This window comes from Rattus norvegicus, chromosome 1 (assembly GCF_021556685.1).
Source record: "Rattus norvegicus strain SHRSP/BbbUtx chromosome 1, alternate assembly SHRSP_T2T, whole genome shotgun sequence".
Lineage (NCBI taxonomy): Eukaryota > Metazoa > Chordata > Mammalia > Rodentia > Muridae > Rattus > Rattus norvegicus.
The window spans coordinates 100388726-100407718 of record NC_141534.1 but is presented as its reverse complement, the minus strand read 5'-3'; positions in this window follow the sequence as shown (position 1 = coordinate 100407718).

The window sequence follows — 18993 nt, the reverse complement described above, 5'->3', positions numbered from 1 at the left end:
GTTGTGTGTATGTGTATGTGTTTTGCCTTACTGTACTGAAGGGACAGCTCCAAATTTTAATGGAGCCGATCATCGGACACTTTTGCCTCTTTCTCATCTTAAGAGAGGCACTCAATATTCTGTAACTAGATACTGCATGGAGAGTTGTTTCTTTATAGGCATTGTTAATCTGGTCCAGGATGTTCCCTTTCACAGATAGGGCTCTTCCCTCCATTTGTGAGGGGGCTGTCTCCAGCACCAGGCACGGTAGTGGATAACTTGCTGGAGGGAAATGAGGCATAGATTAACCTAGCAAACCCCCTGGATTAGCAGGCAGTGCACTGCAGAGCATCAGTTGTTTATCCCAAGACCACCTGCCGACTGGGAGCTTGCCATTCCTACCTTGCATCACTAGAGAGTGTCACAGCATGTCCCTAGCCTGGGAAAGGATTAAAATTCAAAATTCAAAGTACAGTTTCCACTGAATCCATGTCACTTTCACACCATCCCCAAGTCAAGAATTTATAAGTTGAAACATAGTAAGTCAGGCACCATCTGTATTCCGCCTTTGCTGAGAGTTTCTTGTCTTGAATTGGTGCTGAATTTTGTCCAATGCTTTTTCTGTGTCTATTAAGATGATTGCAATTAGTTCTGCTATAACAGGGTGCATATTCCTGAAAAGCACGATGCTATTTTAAATCTTGCAAGGAAAAACCTCAGTGCTTATAGAAAAGTTGGGGTGAGAGCACAACAGACAAAAACTGTATTGGTGACACACACACACACACACACACACACACACACACACAGAGAGAGAGAGAGAGAGAGAGAGAGAGAGAGAGAGAGAGAGAGAGAGAGAGATACAATGGCAGTCCTGGTTTGTGTATATTCCCGTGGTTAGGAAAGGCAAGATGGCTATGAAATACACACGCCAAGTGTTTATCCTGGAAAACATTGAGTTTGTGGACGACCCTAGTAGGGTAAATGGAAGGTGAGAAGTATGTGGCTCGGTCAACATGTGCTAAGCTGAAATTGCTGGGGTCTGGGTGAGCTGTAGGGCTGTGGGCTTTTGTGCGTTACTGCGCCCCTTACTACAGCTGTAGGAGCGCTGTAGGCTGAGGTTGTGTTTGACACAGTTGTGCATATTCAAGTTGCACAACTCAAATTGTTCCTTCATGGACCATTCATGTTGAAACAAATGACATTTCAGAGACAGATGCACATTTTCAAGTCAGTTTATAGCACCACCGGTGTGCATTGGTTCTTTATTTCAGCTCTCTAATGAAGGGGAATCACATTAATTATTTTTTGGCTGTCATTAGTTTATTGCTCCTTGAGTGATACACTAATCCCACTAAGTCATGATGGATTGTCATATATATGTTTCGATGGAAGGATTCGTAAAAATTGTGGCCAGAATTTTTGTTAGTGTTGAGAAATAGGACTCCAAATTGGTCTTTGCCCCTCCCTGATCCTCTTCACTCAGCCTTCTAAATTCTAGGATTACACTAGTAGGGGTTCACCACTGTACCTGGCCTTGTCAAATGTTCCCATGAGAGGTACATTTCAAGCACTATTCCCCTTTATAGTGACATGGATTTCTACCTTTGATATCAGATCAATGCTAACCAAATAAGTAGGAATGCTTTTTCTCATCTTGTATTTTCTGGAGTTTTTATGTGCAATTGATATTGTCTACACCATAAGGAAATGTCGGAGATGTTCTTCAATCAGCTAGCCTGATTCTGTAAGAAGTTTTTGAATTATGAATTCAGTTTTTTCAATAAGGGATCGTCTCTTTTCCTCTTCCTCCTTCTTTTTCCTCCTTCTCTTTCTTCTCTGTTGAAGATGGAACCCAAGCTCACATCTCCTCGTCAAACCTTCTACCACGAAACTAACCCCAACCCCATCTGTTTCTTCTTTTCTTCTTGAATTTAGTTTAGTGAGAAGAATCATTCAAGAGATTTGTCAAGTTCACATAGACACTTAAAAATCTCTCTACAAAAATTATGTATAATACCCCTATTGTCTTTTTCACGTCTGTTGGATGTGTAGTAATGCCTCCTCCTAAATGCGCCGTATTGGAAATCTGTGCATCCCTTTTCATTATTAGCTATTCTGTCTTCTACTTTCTCGGTGTGAAGCACATGAAGAATCACATTCTCTTTTCAAGTGTTTTCAGATGCTGCTCTTGTTTCTATTTCATTAATGTCTAAGCCCTAGTATTTCCTTCAATTCTTCCTTTCGTTTATTCATTTTCATTCCTTCCAGTAAAAGGTGAAATAATTTATTTCAGTATTTTCCTTTCTAAGACAAGCAGTTGGTATTATAAGTGTTCAGTAATCACTGCTTTGGTTACAACTCATGCATTTCGATGGTCTCTTTTTTTCAGCTAATATTTCCAAAACTTATTTTTTTTATTCATTCCTCTTGAAGTATTTCTGTTTTTGTTGTTGTTGTTGTTGTTGTTGTTTTTTGTTTTTGTTTGTTGTTGGTTTTTTTGGGGGGAGGGTCCTAAAGATACTTATGGGTATATTGATTAACTTGTAAATATTTGTGGATTTATTAACAACATATTTCTATTTCATGGCAAATAGAGGATATACTTCTTATGGTTTGAACAACCTTATATTTTTTATTTTTTTCATGTTTTAAAGCCTCTTTTATGACCTCCCATGGTCTCTTGGTGAACAACTGACATAGACACACAAAAATATTTTTCTTCCATTTTGGTTGTTTTAATATGCCACTAAATGCTATTGAATTCTGATTGATAACTGTATCTCAAGGGATGATAAGCTGGATCTCAGAAGAAGCAAAGCCTGGTAGCAGCAAGAAGAAACAGATGGGTTGAAGGCTTAGCTCTGTGATAGAGCACTTCCTGGTACTCTTGGTATCCCTGGTTCATTCTCCAACAGAGCAAGAAGAGGGGGAGGAGGGAAAAGAGGAGAAGGCAAAGAGCTCTTTATTGAAGAAACTGAATTAATAATTTCTAAGCTCTGATGAAGAAAAACCAGCTAACCGAACAAAGAATTATACCAGCCACTTAAACCACCAGCTTGACGTTTTAACTGTCAATGTGATATCTTGTGATGTTTTAGCTGCCAACATGACATCCTGTGCCATGTTAGATGTTAATGTGACACCCTGTGACGTTTCAGCTGCTAATGTGACATCATGAATGTGAACCTGAGAGGAGATGGAGACAAATTCCCTCTGTGAGCCGGAGCATATCTGTTTGACACACTGGTGCAATAAAATATTAGACGCTTCTGTGTCTTTATTGACATTTTTGATCTTCTCATTTTCAATTACCAATGGTTTTTAAATGTTGTTTAAATCTTCATTAGTAGCTGTTTTTTTCTTCCCTCCCATTCTTTTTCAGGTTCTTTTCATCCTTGTTTTGATGTTTCTTATTTCTGATGTTTGCTATCTCTGCTATTTGCTATACTGGAGACCTGGTGTGTGCTAACCATGTGGTCTACACACTCAGCCCCTGCTGTATTATTAAGTGCCCACGTGTCTGGATAAACCATGTCTTTTTGGCAAATGTATTGATATGCCTCCTCACAGACCTCTTTCCAACTGGCAATGTCCTTTCATTTTAAGAGTACTGAGCCTGTACTCACATGGCTACTCTAGCTTTCCTATGGGGAGTACTTATGTGGTGACTTATTTGCCCTGCTTTCATGTTTACGACGAATTATTTCGTAACAATGTCAGGTTTACAGACGCACTTCAAGATACTACTAAGATTTCCTACATGCCTTTACTCCCCTCTCTCCAACATTGAAGCTTCACTTAACAACTTTGCATTTGTCAAGTCGAGCAAACATGGGAATGTTGCTTACTAAACACCCAACCTTATTTTCCACGGGCTTTCCTTTAATCCTCCTTTCTGTCATGGGGTTCTGTCTAAGAGCTTGAGTTTGCATTGAGTTGTCATGTCCCCTTAAGTTCCTGTTCCTCTGGTCTGTGATGATGTCTTAATACTTCTGCCTTGCTTGTTGCCCTTGCTGCACACTCTTGAAGAATGCTGGTCAGTTTCTGTGTAGACTGTTCCTCAGTTCGGGTTTTTTTCAACTATTGTACTAATCACATTGTGTATATATTGTAATAATTATTTTGAGGTCATAGAAGGCAAATGTCCTTCCTATCACCACTGTGAAGGTAGAACAGGACATCACCATGATCACAAGCTAAATGCCATATAATAAAAAACACTTTGGATACATTCATTCTTTTAATGATATGATTTATTTTTGTATTCTAAAAATGAACCCCAGGGCCGCGTACGTGCTAGGCAAGAATTCTGCTATTGAGCTACACTCTCTACTCTTGTTTTTCACTGCGTAGCCCAATCTAGCTTCAAACCCATGATCCCCCTGCCTCTGCTCACTGGATGATGGGACTACAGGCATGCCCAAATACAATGTAGTTTTGATATTTTAGAATATTTTCCCACTTGTCTTTTTAGCTAAAAGAAATTTCTAACAGAGCCTATAGTCTCATCTTGAGTTTAATCAAACTGGGACAAAGATAGTTTTCTTTTGTTATTCAATACACAGTACAACACAACACATAGTTGTACAGCATTCCATTAAAGTAGATGTTATAGAGCTTATGCTTGTGAGTTGTGGATAGTGGTATCTTGTAAGCAGTGTAAGCATCTATAGGTTTTGGTATCCACTGGGGATTCTGGAACCACCTTGTCATGAATGCACAGGGTGATTTTGTTTTGTTTAGTTCCTTGAAGCAATAGCTTGAGTCTGCTTCAGTTTTGTACTCATTTTATGGATTAGGAAACTGAGGATTAGTGGGGCTATAAATGACTTCCCTAGAGTCACAGTTGGTAAGCAAAAGGCCACGGTTTCTATTCAGGCACCAGAAACACACAAGGCCAACCAACCATCCTTCCAAAAGAGAGCCGAGAGAATAGGCAGCCATCAAGGTCAAGATGGAGGACATTTGAGTATCCTCAAAGTCCTCGATTTTCTGAGAGAGAGTCTACTTGTTAATGTCAACATTAATGTCCCCTATGATAGCATGTTCTGCCATTTTCCCCTTGATAGGCTCTGATGAGGAGGATGTAAAATGTTTTCCCCCTAATATACCCTGCAGGAACAGACCTTCTTGGACCACACGGGGAGTGGTAGCAAGAGGGGCATGGGGAATGAACATTTCTCTCTTCTATCTTTCTAAACTTACGCAGTTTAGAAATGGACTTGTTGCTTCCTAATGCACCATGACTGCAACAACACACACCTGAGGCCTCACATCTGTGTAGTTATTTGAACTGCCCAGACCTCTGCTGTGTTCATGGCTGTATTTCAACTCCTCAGTAGACAATCAGACAGGAAGACCATCCTGCCTTTCAATAGCTGGCAAAGCAGGGAATGTAGCTAAATGGTAGAGTCAATAGTTGAGGATGTGGGGCTGGCTCAGTGGTACACTGCTTCCCTAGCATGTGAGGCCCTTGATCTAGCAACAAAATGAAGGTCACAAATGTAGGCCGGAGTCCATTGTCCTCCACGTAGCACCTTCACAGGACAACTTAGTGGAAGAAGGAATTGTCTTTTTAAACAGTGGTGCTCCAGCAGCCATGCTGTGCACTGGAACTTAAGGCACACAGACATAGTAGAAATATGTCTTGTCCTGGTGGGGTTGAGAGTTCACAGCAGCAGATGTAGGCTAATGAGCTGAAGGCAGGACTTGGGCCATCACGAGGCTTCACTGACTGAGCAGGACCAGGACTGACTCACTCCAGGAATGCTTCCTCCTCAGCTTTCTGGTGCCCATCAAACCATGCCTGTTAGCCAACTACAGCACAGCATCTCTGGCCCAGATTGTTCCTCTGGAAGGTGCAGAATCAGGTGACATAATTGGTGTGCAGTCAGATAGCAATCAAGGGAGGAGGCTGTGTCAGGGACTGTGCTTTCTGGGCATTATAATTACCATCCTCTCTGTGGTAGCTGCTGTCCTTGCCGTCTTTATGCCTAGTGTGCCTGCTCTGTGCTGGGCTGTGGTGAGTTCGGAAAACAGGACCTGAGTGTGGGTCACTTCAGGATGCAGCCCCATGCTCTTGCCTTTTGTTGATTCTTGTCTCTCTCACGGTGCTTGCCTCATCTCTGGGTTACACCCACCACGGCTAGGTAGCATTTCTTTCATTCATTCATTCATTCATTCATTCATTCATCCATCCATTGTATTTTCTTAGCACCCTCACATGTACAAGTATGTTACTAAAAAGAAAACTTCCCTAAACAGTAAAGTCCATCATTTGACAGAAGGTGTAATAGCAAAGCCACCATGTTACGATATAGCTTTACCTATGAGGAGGACACAGCTTCCTCTCTGTGGGACTCAATTCTGAGCTGACTCTCTTTTAACAGAGACATTCAGGACTAGGTAGAGGAGTTAAAACACATTGTCTCCTCATGGAAACCTGATGTCACTTACACCTTGTACCTCTGCCTGTCTTTCACACCCTTCACCTGCAGATTTCACAAACTAGGTACCAACCTGGTTCTCCCTTGTCCCTGTTTCTTGCCCCTGAGCAGCTGAAAGAAGAAGGCAGTGTTGGGTTGTAGAAGGAAAGGGGAGGCCACCTCTGCACAAACACCGGGGACTGCACGGCTGCAAAGTTATTTCCTACAGGAGGACCTAATTGAAGACTACTGGAGAGACCAAGGATTGCTGATGCAGACCGTGCCAGCCAATAGGGAACTGCAGTTTAGAAGAGATGCTTTCTTGGGACCAATAGGGTGGAGGGTATTAAAAGAGCTTGCAACAGCATTCAGAGGAGCTGTAGTGTTTCTCACCTGCTCCTTGAGTCTGTGGCATTGACTCCGAGCCACCTCCCCTCCATCCCTCAAGGGCAGGTAGGGTCAGCCAGTGAGTAATCCAGGGCACAGGCAGCATCGGGTGTATAGAAAGCAGCAGCTATATTTTTAAAGGAATTAGCACCATTAAAGAGAACCTAGGGCCTGGAGAGATGGTTCAGTGCTTAAGGTCACTGGCTGCTCTTGTAGAGGATTTGGTTTGATCCCCAGCACCCACATGGCAGTTCAGACCCATCTGCAATTCCAGTTCTGGGGTGTCCAACACCCTCTGGGGTGTCCCACAGGTAGCAGGACCCAACTGGTACTAACAGGACTGCAGGCTACAAGGCTGAACGGGTTATAGGGACACCTGTTCAAGTTCTAGAGAGCCTCTGAGGCCAAGCAATGTGTGACTCCCTGTAAGGAGGCCCTGTAGAGGCTACTACTGTGGCTAAACACCTGAGGTGAAAGCTTTAGATGGGAAAAGGTTTATTCTATTCTTCAACATGTGGGAATTTTAGAATATTCTCTGGCTCCCATTTTTCTCCCTCTCTCTCTCTCTGCTCCTTCCCTGTTTTTCTTCTTTGACTTTCCTCCACTCCTCTCTCCATGCTTCCCCATCCCTCCTCCTATCCTGCCTTCTCTTCCTCTCTCTTCCCCTCACCCTTACCCACTCCATGGGAAGCATGAAAAGCTCTACTCAAGACATTTCCAGTGCAGAACATTATAGCATTAATAACAGGTGCTATGGTAGGCCTCTAGAGCCTATCACCCTATCGTAAGAGATTTTATACCATTGTCCAATAAATATGGTGGACAAAAAGCTCTCCTTCCCTTGCCCCGCATCTAAAATTTGTAACTTGAGATTCTTACTTTTGAAACTGAGCCCAATGTCTAAGGCATACCAGGGTGCACAAAACTCTTATTGCCATTCAGGGTGCCAGTGCCCCTTCCGGAGAATTCCTTCGTCTGCAAGCATGTGCATTCCTCCTGGTTCTGGCCATGCTCTTTCCCAGTGAGTCAGAGTTTGGCAGACGGTGTGGTTCATGCGCATTCATTAGCCAGGTGGGAGCCATCAATAGCTAGAGCTTCACACAGGCGTTTAGTTTGGGCTCAGCTGTGTTCTTTCTGTTAGACTGACACAAGGAAAGACTTTTATGGTTTGCATCTGACTTGTCCCTCAATCGGTTTTGGTTTTGTGGGGAAATGTTGGTTCAGGGGAAGCGATTGGCTCATGACGGCTTTGATGTCCTGGAAGAATGTTAATTCCCTACAGAGGCCTAATGTGACAGCTTGGTGGGCAGGTGGTAGGCAGTAAGAGGTGGGCCTAGCTAGAAGAAGAAGGTAACAGCACTCAAGTCTTTGAAGGGTAGGTAGCACTTATCTTGAGACTCAGCATCCCTGACTCTCAGCCTCCCAGCTACCACAGGGTGGGCATCTTTGTTCCATTAACACAATGCTTTACTTCAGTGCAAGCCCACAAGCACAGAGCCAAGTGACCCTGGACCAAGCCCTGTGAAACCCTGAGCCAAAGTAACTCCTTCCCTCTTTAAGTTGACTTCTCTAGGCATTCTGTCACAGAAATAAAAAACAGAACAAAAAACAAATGAAGTTTCCCATTTTAATGTCAGGATTGGGTACTTCTCTGGTATCCAATCAGGAGGCTGGGAGATTATAATATTATATATTATGAGACACTATTACATTATATCCACATTTCTTTTCCCCCTTCAAGCCCTCCCATGTGCTCCTTTCTGTTTTCTTTCAAATTCATGATCTCTTTTTTTCAGTAACGATCGCTACACACACACACACACACACACACACACGCATGCTTCTAAATACATAAACATAACCCTATCCATCTGTGCACCGTTACTTGCATGTATGTTTTCAGAGCTGACCATTTGGTATTGGACAATCAGTTGGAGAAGACCATTTCTCGTGCTGGGGCATCCTGGGATTTCTTCCATGCACATGAGGATGTCTATTGTTGTTCTGGACCTATTGCTTTGCAACTAGAGCTGAGCCTCACCTTCTCTGGGACACTGGGCCCTGAGTCCTCTGGCTTCCCAGTGTCTTCTTTGTCCATCGGGTCCATGATCTGATTTACAAGAACAATGCTCCAAAACCTTTTCCCCCAGAAACACCCTGTCAAAGGCAACTCCTGCACCATAAAGCAGCTCCGAGGCATGGTTAAGATTTCTACATATGCAGGCTTCTTTGAAGGTTTGTGTTTTATCCTTTCAAAGTTGTGCTTTGCATTTATTTAAGCACAGACAGTTATGCTATAGCTCTGATCATCATGAGGTATAGAGAGGTTGGTCCAAGTGGGACCATTGAAAAGATAAGGTTCTGACGCCATGAGTAGTCTACCCTCATGAATGGGGTCACCCATGCCTGGGCTCATAGGAAAGTCAGCTTAGCTGTCTGTGGTTCCCACAGGACTCTAAGTATTCTCCAGAAGGTCTGCACTAGCAAAAAGAATGTCACCAGACGGGGTTGGGGATTTAGCTCAGTGATAGAGCGCTTGCCTAGCAAGTGCAAGGCCCTGGGTTCGGTCCCCAGCTCTGAAAAAAAGAAAAAAGAAAAAAAAAAGAATGTCACCAGACACACACATCTGATTATGGACGTCACGGCCTCTGGTATTTCTCATAGCAACAAGAAAAGTACTAAGTCATGTGTGCTTAAAATGGAATGTGCAATATATATATAAATGTGTCCCTACTGGGAGATAGGCCAGGCTGCTCGTGAACTGGGGGTGTCACTTCAGGGGAAGTACAAGGTGTTCTCAGCATTACTGTTCAACGCATCTTGAGTGTCTTTTCTGAATCTTCCAAATTATTAATCATTGGCACTCTTAATAATCAGATATAAAACAATTCTTGGTTGAATTATTCTTAATCTGGGGTGTGTGAGTAGCCCCAGGGCTCACAGCTACAGATAACTTTTGGCTTGCCCACAGTGCTTGCGTGGAGAAGGGGTCATGCCCTATGCCCATATGCAGCCTAGCTGACCTGTCTATCCCATGAGCGACTCATCCAGCCCCACCCTCAGAAACTTTCACGGGTTATGGCTTATGAAGGGTTCCGGAGAGTTCAGACGCAAATCGATAGCATGCATTACAAAGATAGTGTGAGCTAACGAAGGTGCCGGTGGGTCATGCATCTTAAAGCAGCTTCTTGGGGACTTTAATTGTCGGGATGTTCAGGAGAAGACGATGACCTTAGGGGGCATTTTCTAGAATAGAACAGTCTATATATTAAAGACAGCAAATGATTCATAACTGGTTAGCGGCTGGGCCTATAGGTCCCTGTTTCCCATGTGGATTTTTTTTTCTGCATTGCAAACTCTTACATTAAATTGTGATAAATGAAGAGTGGGGGCTACTCATACAAATCAATGACTCCAGTGTGTGTGTCATTAGCCTGAGAGATGCAGGCAGCGGTCAGTCCCATAAATCATGTGATGATCTGCTGTCTGCAACACGATGCAAGCAAGCAGGCGCATTAGGGAGGTTAAGGAATGAAATTAATCTGTGCATTTCCCTCCCCCCCCAACCCACCCCGGTTCTTCCTTCCCCATCACCTGGTCACACGGAAAGAATTAAAATCACATGATCTGAACCGAACCAGTTTCAGAAGAGTAAATTGGTCAAGTTCAACTTCCCCTTTCAACTCCTAGTTAATTATGTATTAGGGAATTAATTTATGGGACTGGAGAATAGGCGAAACCTACCAGCCAGGTGCCAAGATTATGAATTGTTCAGGCTGGGCCACAGGCTACCTGAGCAGAGCCTGGGGTGGGTGGGTGAGGGCCAGGGGACAGCCCACCTATACATTTGATCCTTTTCTGACCTAAGATTAACAGACATACCCAAGGAGGATACTACTGTCTGCTTGGGTTATAGAAGAATCCTCAGTCTTTGATACATAGGGATTACAGAGGTGATTGTAGTGCTTGGTTGCTGGAATGTTCTAGAAAGATGTGTTAGAAGAGACTTTTTAAAAAAGATTTTATTTATTACTATGTATAAGTACACTGTAGCTGTCTTCAGACACACCAGAAGAGGGCATCAGATCTCATTACAAATGGTTGTGAACCACCATGTGGTTGCTGGGATTTGAACTCAGGACCTCTGGAAGAGCAGTCGGTACTTAGAAGAGACTTTTACCTAGACATGTAGTCAGATTCTTCTGTAGGTAATTGATGTCCCTGGAAGAGCCTTGCTTCTGGAACCTCCCCTTGTAAGATTGTGGCACTCAGGCTGCCAGTGTGAGCATAGCTCATCAAGTCTTAGTTTAGCTTTACATACCCAACCTCTGGACGCTCCAAATCAAGGACTCTTATCCCTACTAATCCCTTAAGTGTCAGCAGCTTAGTGTACAGGCCTCTTGCCACTGCAGTCTTCTTCACTCGCTGAGTTCCTCCTCTGGTGTGTTCTCAGTCAGCCGAGAATAGCTGTAGGCAAAACAGTCCTGGTTGGTGTTACCAAAGAGAACCCCAGCAAAGAGGTGACTCCTTTCCCAGTGTTCCTTTCTGGTGACAGATGGCCACAGGACTATGTAGGAGATGGTATCTTATCTATGCTCACATCCTGGCTGGCCACCCAGAACTAGTTTTCAATGGGGACTGGATACTGGCCTTGTCTGTTTTGATCCACACAAGAGGAATTCTTGGGGACATTACCCCCAAGAAATGAAATGGGAATGGAAGCATGGTGGCTGGATAGATTTTTACATCCACCCCATGTTTATAGAAACGTCGTATGGCATTCACTTAGTGTATTTGTAGCACATTGCTGCTTGCCTCATGCTTCTTTCTGATTAGGCAGCATTATTCAACCTTCCCCATCCCCCAGGATCTGGCTCCGACAAGTCTCATTTGACTCAAAAACAAACGGAGGCTCAGAGTGTCTCAAAGACTTGGCTGGGATCAAATGGTAAGGAGTAGATGTGGGGTCCTGAGAACCAGATGGGGCCACTTCAGGGGGTCCCTTGGGTTGTCTTGATGTTGTACCCATGAGTAAGTCTCTGGGACCTAGTAGACTTGATGCACAATTTGAAGATCAACAGAGCCTGAGATCTGTGCACCATATTATAAAGTTACACAAATCATTTGAATCAGTTAAATGATGGTGGTGGTGGTGGTGGTGGTGGTAGTGGTGGTGGTGGTGGTGGTGGTGGTGATGATGATGATGATGATGATGATGATGATGATGATGATGATGATGATGATGATGTAGATCTCTCATTGAAATAGGGGATTTTAGCTTCTATTGAAAATTTGAAGCCTGGATCCTGGGTTGACGATTGCTGTGTTAGTGTTGGGCTTTGGTTCAGAGGGCCCCAGCCTTACTCAGGACAGTGCCCACACCCCAGCACCTCACTCTTCAATGTCAGTGAGGCAATCACACACCTCTGACCCTTCCCTAGCCAGTCTTACTCTCTCCTCTCTGTCACCCCCTTTACACAGTCCACTCTCTTCTTCTGCCAAAAGCCCTGGCCTTCACATCCAAGGGCTTGGGAAGACTGTCTGCTGCCCCATTTCTGTTCAGACCCACCAACCAGAGTTTGCCATCCCCAAAACAACTGAACTCATCCTTCAGGTCTCCATTATGAAATTAAGGACCTGGCCTTCTGTGTGGCCAGCTCTATGTCCAGACATTCTCTCTAGTCCCAGGGAGTCCTCCCAGTTATAGGAGTATCTGAGGTACCCTGCAATTTTATCATTTGGAGAATACACATACACACACACACACACACACACACACACACACACACACACACACGCACAGGAAAGCCAAATATCTAAGTCTTGAACATTCATTTAAAAATAGGTAAATAACACTTGCCAGAGTCATTTTTTTAATTAACTTGAGTATTTCTTATTTACATTTCGAATGTTATTCCCTTTCCCGGTTTCCGAGCAAACATCCCCCTCCCCCCTCCCCTTCCTTATGGGTGTTCCCCTCCCCATCCTCCCCCCATTGCCGCCCCTCCCCCCAACAATCACGTTCACTAGGGGTTCAGTCTTGGCAGGACCCAGGGCTTCCCCTTCCACTGGTGCTCTTACTAGGATATTCATTGCTACCTATGAGGTCAGAGTCCAGGGTCAGTCCATGTATAGTCTTTGGGTAGTGGCTTAGTCCCTGGAAGCTCTGGTTGCTTGGCATTGTTGTACATATGGGGTCTCGAGCCCCTTCAAGCTCTTCCAGTTCTTTCTCTGATTCCTTCAACGGGGGTCCTATTCTCAGTTCAGTGGTTTGCTGCTGGCATTCGCCTCTATATTTGCTGTATTCTGGCTGTGTCTCTCAGGAGAGATCTACATCCGGCTCCTGTTGGTCTGCACTTCTTTGCTTCATCCATCTTGTCTAATTGGGTGGCTGTATATGCATGGGACACATGTGGGGCAGACTCTGAATGGGTGTTCCTTCAGTTTTCAGTTTCTGTTTTAATCATTGCCTCTCTATTCCCTGCCAAGGGTATTCTTGTTCCCCTTTTAAAGAAGGAGTGAAGCATTCACATTTTGATCATCCGTCTTAAGTTTCATTTGTTCTAGGCATCGAGGGTAATTCAAGCATTTGGGCTAATAGCCACTTATCAATGAGTGCATACCATGTGTGTTTTTCTGTGATTGGGTAACCTCACTCAGGATGATATTTTCCAGTTCCAACCATTTGCCTACGAATTTCATAAAGTCGTTGTTTTTGATAGCTGAGTAATATTCCATTGTGTAGATGTACCACATTTTCTGTATCCATTCCTCTGTTGAAGGGCATCTGGGTTCTTTCCAGCTTCTGGCTATTATAAATAAGGCTGCGATGAACATAGTGGAGCACGTGTCTTTTTTATATGTTGGGGCATCTTTTGAGTATATGCCCAAGAGAGGTATAGCTGGATCCTCAGGCAGTTCAATGTCCAATTTTCTGAGGAACCTCCAGACTGATTTCCAGAATGGTTGTACCAGTCTGCAATCCCACCAACAATGGAGGAGTGTTCCTCTTTCTCCGCATCCTCGCCAGCATCTGCTGTCACCTGAGTTTTTGATCTTAGCCATTCTCACTGGTGTGAGGTGAAATCTCAGGGTTGTTTTGATTTGCATTTCCCTTATGACTAAAGATCTTGAACATTTCTTTAGGTGTTCCTCAGCCATTCGGCATTCCTCAGCTGTGAATTGTTTGTTTAGCTCTGAACCCCATTTTTTAATAGGGTTATTTGTCTCCCTGGGGTCTAACTTCTTGAGTTCTTTGTATATTTTAGATATAAGGCCTCTATCTGTTGTAGGATTGGTAAAGATCTTTTCCCAATCTGTTGGTTGCCGTTTTGTCCTAACCACAGTGTCCTTTGCCTTACAGAAGCTTTGCAGTTTTATGAGATCCCATTTGTCCATTCTTGATCTTAGAGCATAAGCCATTGGTGTTTTGTTCAGGAAATTTTTTCCAGGGCCCATGTGTTCCAGATGCTTCCCTAGTTTTTCTTCTATTAGTTTGAGTGTGTCTGGTTTGATGTGGAGGTCCTTGGTCCACTTGGACTTAAGCTTTGTACAGGGTGATAAGCATGGATCGATCTGCATTCTTCTACATGTTGACCTCCAGTTGAACCAGCACCATTTGCTGAAAATACTATCTTTTTTCCATTGGATGGTTTTGGCTCCTTTGTCAAAAATCAAGTGACCATAGGTGTGTGGGTTCATTTCTGGGTCTTCAATTCTATTCCATTGGTCTATCTGTCTGTCTCTGTACCAATACCATGCAGTTTTTATCACTATTGCTCTGTAATACTGCTTGAGTTCAGGGATAGTGATTCCCCCTGAAGTCCTTTTATTGTTGAGGATAGCTTTAGCTATCCTGGGTTTTTTGTTATTCCAGATGAATTTGCAAATTGTTCTGTCTAACTCTTTGAAGAATTGGATTGGTATTTTGATGGGGATTGCATTGAATCTGTAGATTGCTTTTGGTAAAATGGCCATTTTTACTATATTAATCCTGCCAATCCATGAGCATGGGAGATCTTTCCATCTTCTGAGGTCTTCTTCAATTTCCTTCTTCAGTGTCTTGAAGTTCTTATTGTACAGATCTTTTACTTGCTTGGTTAAAGTCACACCGAGGTACTTTATATTATTTGGGTCTATTATGAAGGGTGTCGTTTCCCTAATTTCTTTCTCGGCTTGTTTCTCTTTTGTGTAGAGGAAGGCTACTGATTTATTTGAGTTAATTTTATACCCAGCCACTTTGCTGAAGTTGTTTATCAGCTTTAGTAGTTCACTGGTGGAACTTTTGGGATCACTTAAATATACTATCATATCATCTGCAAATAGTGATATTTTGACTTCTTCTTTTCCGATCTGTATCCCCTTGACCTCCTTTTGTTGTCTGATTGCTCTGGCTAGAACTTCAAGAACTATATTGAATAAGTAGGGAGAGAGTGGGCAGCCTTGTCTAGTCCCTGATTTTAGTGGGATTGCTTCAAGTTTCTCTCCATTTAGTTTAATGTTAGCAACTGGTTTGCTGTATATGGCTTTTACTATGTTCAGGTATGGGCCTTGAATTCCTATTCTTTCCAGGACTTTTATCATGAAGGGGTGTTGAATTTTGTCAAATGCTTTCTCAGTGTCTAATGAAATGATCATGTGGTTTTGTTCTTTCAGTTTGTTTATATAATGGATCACGTTGATGGTTTTCCATATATTAAACCATCCCTGCATGCCTGAGATGAAGCCTACTTTGTCATGGTGGATGATTGTTTTGATGTGCTCTTGGATTCGGTTTGCCAGAATTTTGTTGAGTATTTTTGCGTCGATATTCATAAGGGAAATTGGTCTGAAGTTCTCTTTCTTTGTTGTGTCTTTGTGTGGTTTAGGTATAAGAGTAATTGTGGCTTCGTAGAAGGTATTCGGTAGTGATCCATCTGTTTCAATTTTGTGGAATAGTTTGGATAATATTGGTATGAGGTCTTCTATGAAGGTTTGATAGAATTCTGCACTAAACCCGTCTGGACCTGGGCTCTTTTTGGTTGGGAGACCTTTAATGACTGCTTCTATTTCCTTAGGAGTTATGGGGTTGTTTAGCTGGTTTATCTGTTCCTGATTTAACTTCAGTACCTGGTATCTGTCTAGGAAATTGTCCATTTCCTGAAGATTTTCAAGTTTTGTTGAATATAGGTTTTTATAGTAAGATCTGATGATTTTTTGAATTTCCTCTGAATCTGTTGTTATGTCTCCCTTTTCATTTCTGATTTTGTTAATTTGGACGCACTCTCTGTGTCCTCTCGTTAGTCTGGCTAAGGGTTTATCTATCTTGCTGATTTTCTCAAAGAACCAACTTTTGGTTCTGTTGATTCTTTCTATAGTCCTTTTTGTTTCTACTTGGTTGATTTCAGCTCTGAGTTTGATTATTTCCTGCCTTCTACTCCTCCTGGGTGTATTTGCTTCTTTTTGTTCTAGAGCTTTTAGGTGTGCTGTCAAGCTGCTGACATATGCTCTTTCCTGTTTCTTTCTGCAGGCACTCAGCGCTATGAGTTTTCCTCTTAGCACAGCTTTCATTGTGTCCCATAAGTTTGGGTATGTTGTACCTTCATTTTCATTAAATTCTAAAAAGTTTTTAATTTCTTTCTTTATTTCTTCCTTGACCAGGTTATCATTGAGTAGAGCACTGTTCAATTTCCAAGTATATGTGGGCATTCTTCCTTGATTGTTATTGAAGACCAGTTTTAGGCCGTGGTGGTCCGATAGCACGCATGGGATTATTTCTATCTTTCTGTACCTGTTGAGGCCCGTTTTTTGACCAATTATATGGTCAATTTTGGAGAAAGTACCATGAGGAGCTGAGAAGAAGGTATATCCTTTTGCTTTAGGATAGAATGTTCTATAAATATCCGTTAAGTCCATTTGGCTCATGACTTCTCTTAGTCTGTCTACATCTCTGTTTAATTTCTGTTTCCATGATCTGTCCATTGATGAGAGTGGGGTGTTGAAATCTCCCACTATTATTGTGTGAGGTGCAATGTGTGTTTTGAGCTTTAGTAAGGTTTCTTTTACATATGTGGGTGTCCTTGTATTTGGGGCATAGATATTTAGGATTGAGAGTTCATCTTGGTGGATTTTTCCTTTGATGAATATGAAGTGTCCTTCCTTATCGTTTTTGATGACTTTTAGTTGAAAATTGATTTTATCTGATATTAGAATGGCTACTCCAGCTTGCTTCTTCCGACCATTTGCTTGGAAAGTTGTTTTCCAGTCTTTCACTCTGAGGTAGTGTCTGTCTTTGTCTCTGAGGTGTGCTTCCTGTAGGCAGCAGAATGCAGGGTCCTCGTTGCGTATCCAGTTCGTTAATCTATGTCTTTTTATTGGGGAGTTAAGGCCATTGATGTTGAGAGATATTAAGGAATAGTGATTATTGCTTCCTGTTATATTCATATTTGGATGTGAGGCTATGTTTGTGTGCTTTTCTTCTCTTTGTTTTGTTGCCAAGATGATTAGTTTCTTGCTTCTTCTAGGGTATAGCTTGCCTCCTTATGTTGGGCTTTACCATTTATTATCCTTTGTAGTGCTGGATTTGTAGAAAGATATTGTGTAAATTTGATTTTGTCATGGAATATCTTGGTTTCTCCATCTATGTTAATTGCGAGTTTTGCAGGATACAGTAACCTGGGCTGGCATTTGTGTTCTCTTAGGGTCTGTATGACATCAGTCCAGGATCTTCTGGCCTTCGTAGTTTCTGGCAAAAAGTCTGGTGTGATTCTGATAGGTCTGCCTTTATATGTTACTTGACCTTTTTCCCTTACTGCTTTTAATATTCTTTCTTTATTTTGTGCGTTTGGTGTTTTGACTATTATGTGATGGGAGGTATTTCTTTTCTGGTCCAATCTATTTGGAGTTCTGTAGGCTTCTTGTATGCCTATGGGTATCTCTTTTTTTAGGTTAGGGAAGTTTTCTTCTATGATTTTGTTGAAGATATTTACTGGTCCTTTGAGCTGGGAGTCTTCACTCTCTTCTATACCTATTATCCTTAGGTTTGATCTTCTCATTGAGTCCTGGATTTCCTGTATGTTTTGGACCAGTAGCTTTTTCCGCTTTACATTATCTTTGACAGTTGAGTCAATGATTTCTATGGAATCTTCTGCTCCTGAGATTCTCTCTTCCATCTCTTGTATTCTGTTGGTGAAGCTCATATCTACAGCTCCTTGTCTCTTCTTTTGGTTTTCTATATCCAGGGTTGTTTCCATGTGTTCTTTCTTGATTGCTTCTATTTCCATTTTTAATTCCTTCAACTGTTTGATTGTGTTTTCCTGGAATTCTTTCAGGGATTTTTGCCATTCCTCTCTGTAGGCTTCTACTTGTTTATTAATGTTTTCCTGTGTTTCTCTAAGGGAGTTCTTGACGTCTTTCTTGAAGTCCTCCAGCATCATGATCAAATATGATTTTGAAACTAGATCTTGCTTTTCTGGTGTGTTTGGATATTCCATGTTTGTTTTGGTGGGAGAATTGGGCTCTGATGATGCCATGTAGTCTTGGTTTCTGTTGCTTGGGTTCCTGCGCTTGCCTCTCACCATCAGATTATCTCTAGTGTTACTTTGTTCTGCTATTTCTGACAGTGGCTAGACTGTCCTATAAGCCTGTGTGTCAGGAGTGCTGTAGACCTGTTTTCCTGTTTTCTTTCAGCCAGTTATGGGGACAGAGTGTTCTGCTTTCGTGCGTGTAGTTTTTCCTCTGTACAGGTCTTCAGCTGTTCCTGTGGGCCTGTGTCTTGAGTTCACGAGGCAGGTCACTTGCAGCATACAAGTTGGTCTTACCTGTGGTCCCGAGGCTCAAGTTTGCTCGCGGGGTGCTGCTCATGGGCTCTCTTCGGCGGCAGCAACCAGGAAGACCTGTGCCGCCCCTTCTGGGAGCTTCAGTGCACCAGGGTTCCAGATGGCGTTTGGTGTTTTCCTCTGGCGTCCGAGATGTGTGTGCAGAGTGTAGTGTCTTCTGGTTTCCCAGGCGTGTCTGCCTCTCTGAAGGTTTAGCTCTCCCTCCCACGGGATTTGGGTGCAGAGAACTGTTTATCCGGTCTGTTTCCTTCAGGTTCCGGCGGTGTCTCAGACGCAGCGGTCCTGCCGCTCCTGGGCCCTCCTCTACGGGAACCCAGAGGCCGTATACAGTTTCCTCTTGGGCCAGGAATGTGGGCAGGGGTGGGCAGTGTTGGTGGTCTCTT